Below are 4,737 nucleotides of genomic sequence, written 5' to 3'. Positions count from 1 at the left end.
AGATGCTGGAGGTGTGGTCGCGAGCATTTATCATCACAATGCACTCTAAAGGCAAGATGTAAGAAATGCAAAGGAAAGCATTTAGAGGTGCTGCATGAGGTAAACGCAAGTCAAGGCTTTACCCCCACACCCAGCCGTCTAGTCTCTGCCGACAGCACCCCTGCAGTCAATTCTACAGCTGAAGCACTGTACGTGGACAGACCTACTAGCAGCAACAAAGTACTGCTCAAAGTCATTCGAGTCATCCTGAAAAATGGTGACTCATCAGTCAATACTTACGCTGTGCTCGATTATGGATCGGAGCGCACCATTCTACTTCACGAGGCAGCTCAGGCTTTAGGACTCCATGGCAGCCCAGAGAACTTACATCTGCCCACTGTGCGACAAGACACCTGTACTATTCATGGGGCATCTGTGTCATTCATGGTGTCCTCTGCTACCAGTCCCAATCACAACTTCCAAATACAGCATGCTTTTACAGCTAAAGAGCTAGCTCTAGGAAGTCATTCCTATCCAGAAGCTGCTCTCAAAAGAAAATACCATCACCTCAGATACACAGGAAATTTGTCAGAGTAAATTTTACTCAAATTGAAGAAACATTTGATCCCAGTCTAAATAGAGTAAAAATTACTCTTCCCAAAGAGTGAATTTTACAGAGTAGTTTGTACTCTATTTAGTGTCCATAGTTTACTCTACATGATGATAATTTACTCCATGTTGTATAAAATTAAAATAACTCTACAGTCACGTTCCTCAATGTATTTTACTCTATACTGAATAATATTTCACTCAAAATAGAATTAGAATTCACTACAGAAAGAATTATATTCTACTCCATACCGAGTCATATTCTGCTCTTCACCAGATTGTATTCTGCTCCATATACAATAGTATGATACTCTTATTAGAATAATGTCACTCAAAATAGAATTCTATTTCACTCAAATATGATTATATTCAACACTATATAGTTTAATATTATTTAACCGTTTTTTTCTCAATACAACATTTTATGTTACTCCATTCAGAAATGCATATCACTTGTCTGGAGTGACATTTGTGAAGTTTCTCTGAACACAATAAATCAGAAACAATTAAGCAAAGCACCTTAGCACATTTAATAATCACAAAATCAAAACATGTTTGCATTACACTAACTAATGCAACAGATAAAAACATTGCAAGATATTTAAAAAACACATCCACCATGTTACCAGTCAATACCAGCAGATGTGTTTGAAGAAGCACCACGTCATACTATCAGAAATCAAAATTGTGGCCTGTTCAACAACAAATAGAATCCATATATTCAAATAAAATACAATGAAACTACATAAAACATGTAAAAGAAGACAGAAAAAAGCCAATGGACCCTATTGACACAACAGCCATATTCCCTTGATGTGATGCTAAGAGTTGGAAGCTCATTGTTATTATGCACCTTTACATTTCACAGAAAATGGTATGGAACAATGAACAGATTTGAATTATCACTACCATATGATGTCTGTATGTCAAGCGCTTTATGACAAAAAAGCTCTTTGACATCAACTACATGAGGTCCAACTTTTGTGCACACAACTTTAAAAGCATTAAAATGCTCATCGAGACATATTGTTTGTAAGGAAATAGTTACCAAAAGCAATTTCTCATCTTTGACAACAACATGGTGGATTCGCTGAAAAACTGGCATCTCACAATGAACTCTCACACAAACAACTAAACCTGGACGATACACAGTTCCATTGTGTTTGGCCCATCTCACATTTAATACCTTGGTGTCAACAGGTAACTGAAGCATCCCTGCCATCTCATAGCCCCATTCCATCACTTGTAAAGACAACATTTTACAAGGGCCTGTTGTCACTCTGCTGGGGTCAAATGTCTGCCACTTGTATGCCATTTGTGTTTGGTGTTTCCTTGTGTGGCAATACGTAGTTCATTGTCCTGGTAACTGTCAGGTGTGCTGCAGTTCCACCCAATCACCGTGGGAGACTGCCACATAAAGGCGGGCGTAAAGCACCTGTCAGCCCCTTGCTTGCTGGAGTCTGGGTCGCGTCACTCCTGTGCTTCCTCCATTTCCGCGTTCGTGTGGTTACAGGTGGGCTGCCGGCTGCACTTCTCACGTATGTCGCCCATCCAGTGCTAATGTTATTGTTTTATAAAGGTCCACCTGGGTGTTGCTGCTGGCTGCGCGCTGTGTGCCGCGCTGTGTGCCGCTCACTGTCCGCCGCTGGTCGCTCTCGGGGAGCGTGATTCCTCCGTCCCACGCTGTGTTGGCCGGGATCGCCTGATCGGTATGTAGTGCAGTGGTCTTAGCTTCCTCCTCCAGCCATTCATAAGTTTCTCATTGTTTGTTCACTTCATCGTAGGACGACTGACCGTAACGGCGCAGCGCCGACTAACCCGCTCCGAGAACCGCTGCTGCTTTGCTTCTACTCTGTTTCCACTTCTTTCCCTGAGTTGAAGAGATTATTTGGACTGATTGCTGTGCCGCATTGGAACTGTGTGTTTGCGGGACTTATTGTTTCGCCTTACGCCGGACACTCACTGCTCCACCCAGTTTCTGATCGCCTTGTCCGTTTATTCGGCTGGTGATAGTGTACGTGCTTCACCCGTTGCTCGCAGGGCGAAGCGGTCGCTTGGTAACGCATCTTCGATTGTTGGCGCAGCCTCATCTTAACTGTGTGTGTGTGTGTGTGTGTGTACTTGCATGAGAGGACAGCGTGGGAATATAACATATATTTGATTTTGTACTTTTGTGGTAATTTCTTTACTTTCGTTTGTAATTTGTTTTGCTGTAACCCATAATTACAATTATTCTGTTAGTTTTGGGTTATTATGGGTTGCTTTCCAGTTGCTTTTATATAGAATTTTGTTTATTTGTCATTGGGTTTAATTATTATAATTCCTGTACAATTAATTCTTTGATTTCTCTTTTGTTATTAGTTATTGTTTTGTTTCATTATTTGTTGTTTTCTAATTTGTTGCTTTCTGGTCGCCCCCATTCAGGTGCTGAGCCTACGGTGGTGGATTGGTGTCCTGGTCACGGTGTCCCCTTTTTGTTGTGTTAGCACTTTGTAGCTTCTTTGTTTTGTTTACTTTTATTTGCTTCACGTGTGGTGTTCCTGGGATCCCCTTTTCTTTTGGATACGGTTTTTCGCTGTAGGTCTCAGCACTGATTGGTTTCCCTTATATGTCCCCTTACGTGAGTAATTCTTTTATATTACTTTTAAAATAGAAATTTGTGTAAATAAAAGTGTTTTTGTATTATTGAACTGCCGTCTCTGTCTCGTTGCATAACGAACCTCAGTGCCTCCCTTTATTTGGGGTGAGTTCACTTATAAGAAATCCCTGGGTGAAATTCCCAGGGTGGCGTTGTCTGGCAACAATTAAATTTATCGATGCTGCCTTAAAAAGGCACCTCCCCATACCTCGTGTCGCCACAATCGCCAATGTTTTAGTTATGTTTTTGAAGCTGTTAACTCGTTTTTTAAAGAAATTATGTTTCACTTCATAGCGCATACACCAGGTATGCAAAAGAGGTCCGATTTTCAAAATACACATAGGGTAATGCACCATGAAATGATGCTTTGGTATCAGCCTCTTGTTTGGATACAAATGTTTGAATAACCTGTGGTGTTCTGCGATCAAGTGTTTCAAAAATATTGTAATACCTTTTGATAAAATTGGGGAAAATACGATGTTTGCAATTTGGAGTAAAAGCAAAAACAAATACCATAGCTGGTCAATTGGACAGATTAAATCTCCAAAAATTAGTGGTAGATTGCGAAGTAAACTCCAGGATTGAATGGCATTCAACCCCAAGTCATTTCTGTCCTGTTCCAACTTCACTTTCAGGTGGTTTGTTGGCTTGCTCAACATAGCCATAGTTAAAATTCTTTATTCTTGTGTGTATTTCCTCCAGTGTTGTGTAGTTGTCTATCAAGTGATGTAAAAGCAGCTTCATTTCATATTGTGCCACCCCTTCCAAGATATCGTGCATAATATCAACAGAGAAATTGTCACAAGTATTGAAATACTGCAAGGAATTCAGAATGCAAGACCGTTTAACACCCATCACATAGGGAAGCCTGGGATTTGTCTCCATTTGTTGGCAGTGTTCCTCATGAAGTGCTCGAGTTCGCAAAACTATCTTAGGTGAATCTTCATCAAATTCTGTTTGAAAGTCCTCTTTCTCAGCAAGACAAAAGCGGCAACAATATCTGGCACTGAATGACTCAACAAAACCAAACAAACAGTGAAGACCAAGGTTGTCACCTGTAACTTGAACAATAGTTCCATATACTGGCTGATCATAAAGGGGAAGCTTAATGCCATCCCTCTCCAGTATTTTAATATCCTGCACAATCGGATCTAGTATTTTAGAAAAGCCATATGTTTTGATATCTTGGGCATGAAATAAAGCAACCAAATGAATATTGCCTAAACTTGAATTGTATTTTGGAGAAAAATTCCGCAAGGTGAAATAGATTGCACCTACTTTATATATTCCCCGTTTGGATCCTAAAGGATTTGAAGTTTCAAAATCATCATAGAAAATATGAATCTGAATGGCATTTTTGTGTTTTGAAAACAGAGGATGACTTTTGAAAAGTTCCCCATCACACAAGTCCTTGAGAACATCTTCCCCTGGACTGGAATCAGCCTACACCATCTCCTTTATATTAGGGTGACTGTAAATGAACTGTAGTGTTTTAAAAATTGGAATGTACA

General features: G+C 40.1%; 1 long non-coding RNA gene across 2 annotated transcripts; it reads left to right on the top strand.

The window, feature by feature from the left end:
• The first annotated feature begins 1,144 nt into the window (after positions 1-1,144).
• On the top strand, positions 1,145-3,278 carry LOC131446492 (uncharacterized). 2 transcript variants are annotated; one of them, XR_009233927.1, is made up of 2 exons: positions 1,145-2,297; positions 3,013-3,278. It is a non-coding gene; the product is annotated as an uncharacterized LOC131446492 (long non-coding RNA). The 2 variants fall into 2 exon arrangements; XR_009233928.1 differs by having other exon boundaries at positions 1,145-2,645.
• The last annotated feature ends 1,459 nt before the right edge of the window (positions 3,279-4,737 follow it).

The sequence above is a fragment of the Solea solea genome, chromosome 19 (genome assembly GCF_958295425.1).
Source record: "Solea solea chromosome 19, fSolSol10.1, whole genome shotgun sequence".
Lineage (NCBI taxonomy): Eukaryota > Metazoa > Chordata > Actinopteri > Pleuronectiformes > Soleidae > Solea > Solea solea.
Note: the sequence above shows the minus strand (reverse complement) of the source record. Positions and strands in the feature narration are given on the sequence as shown.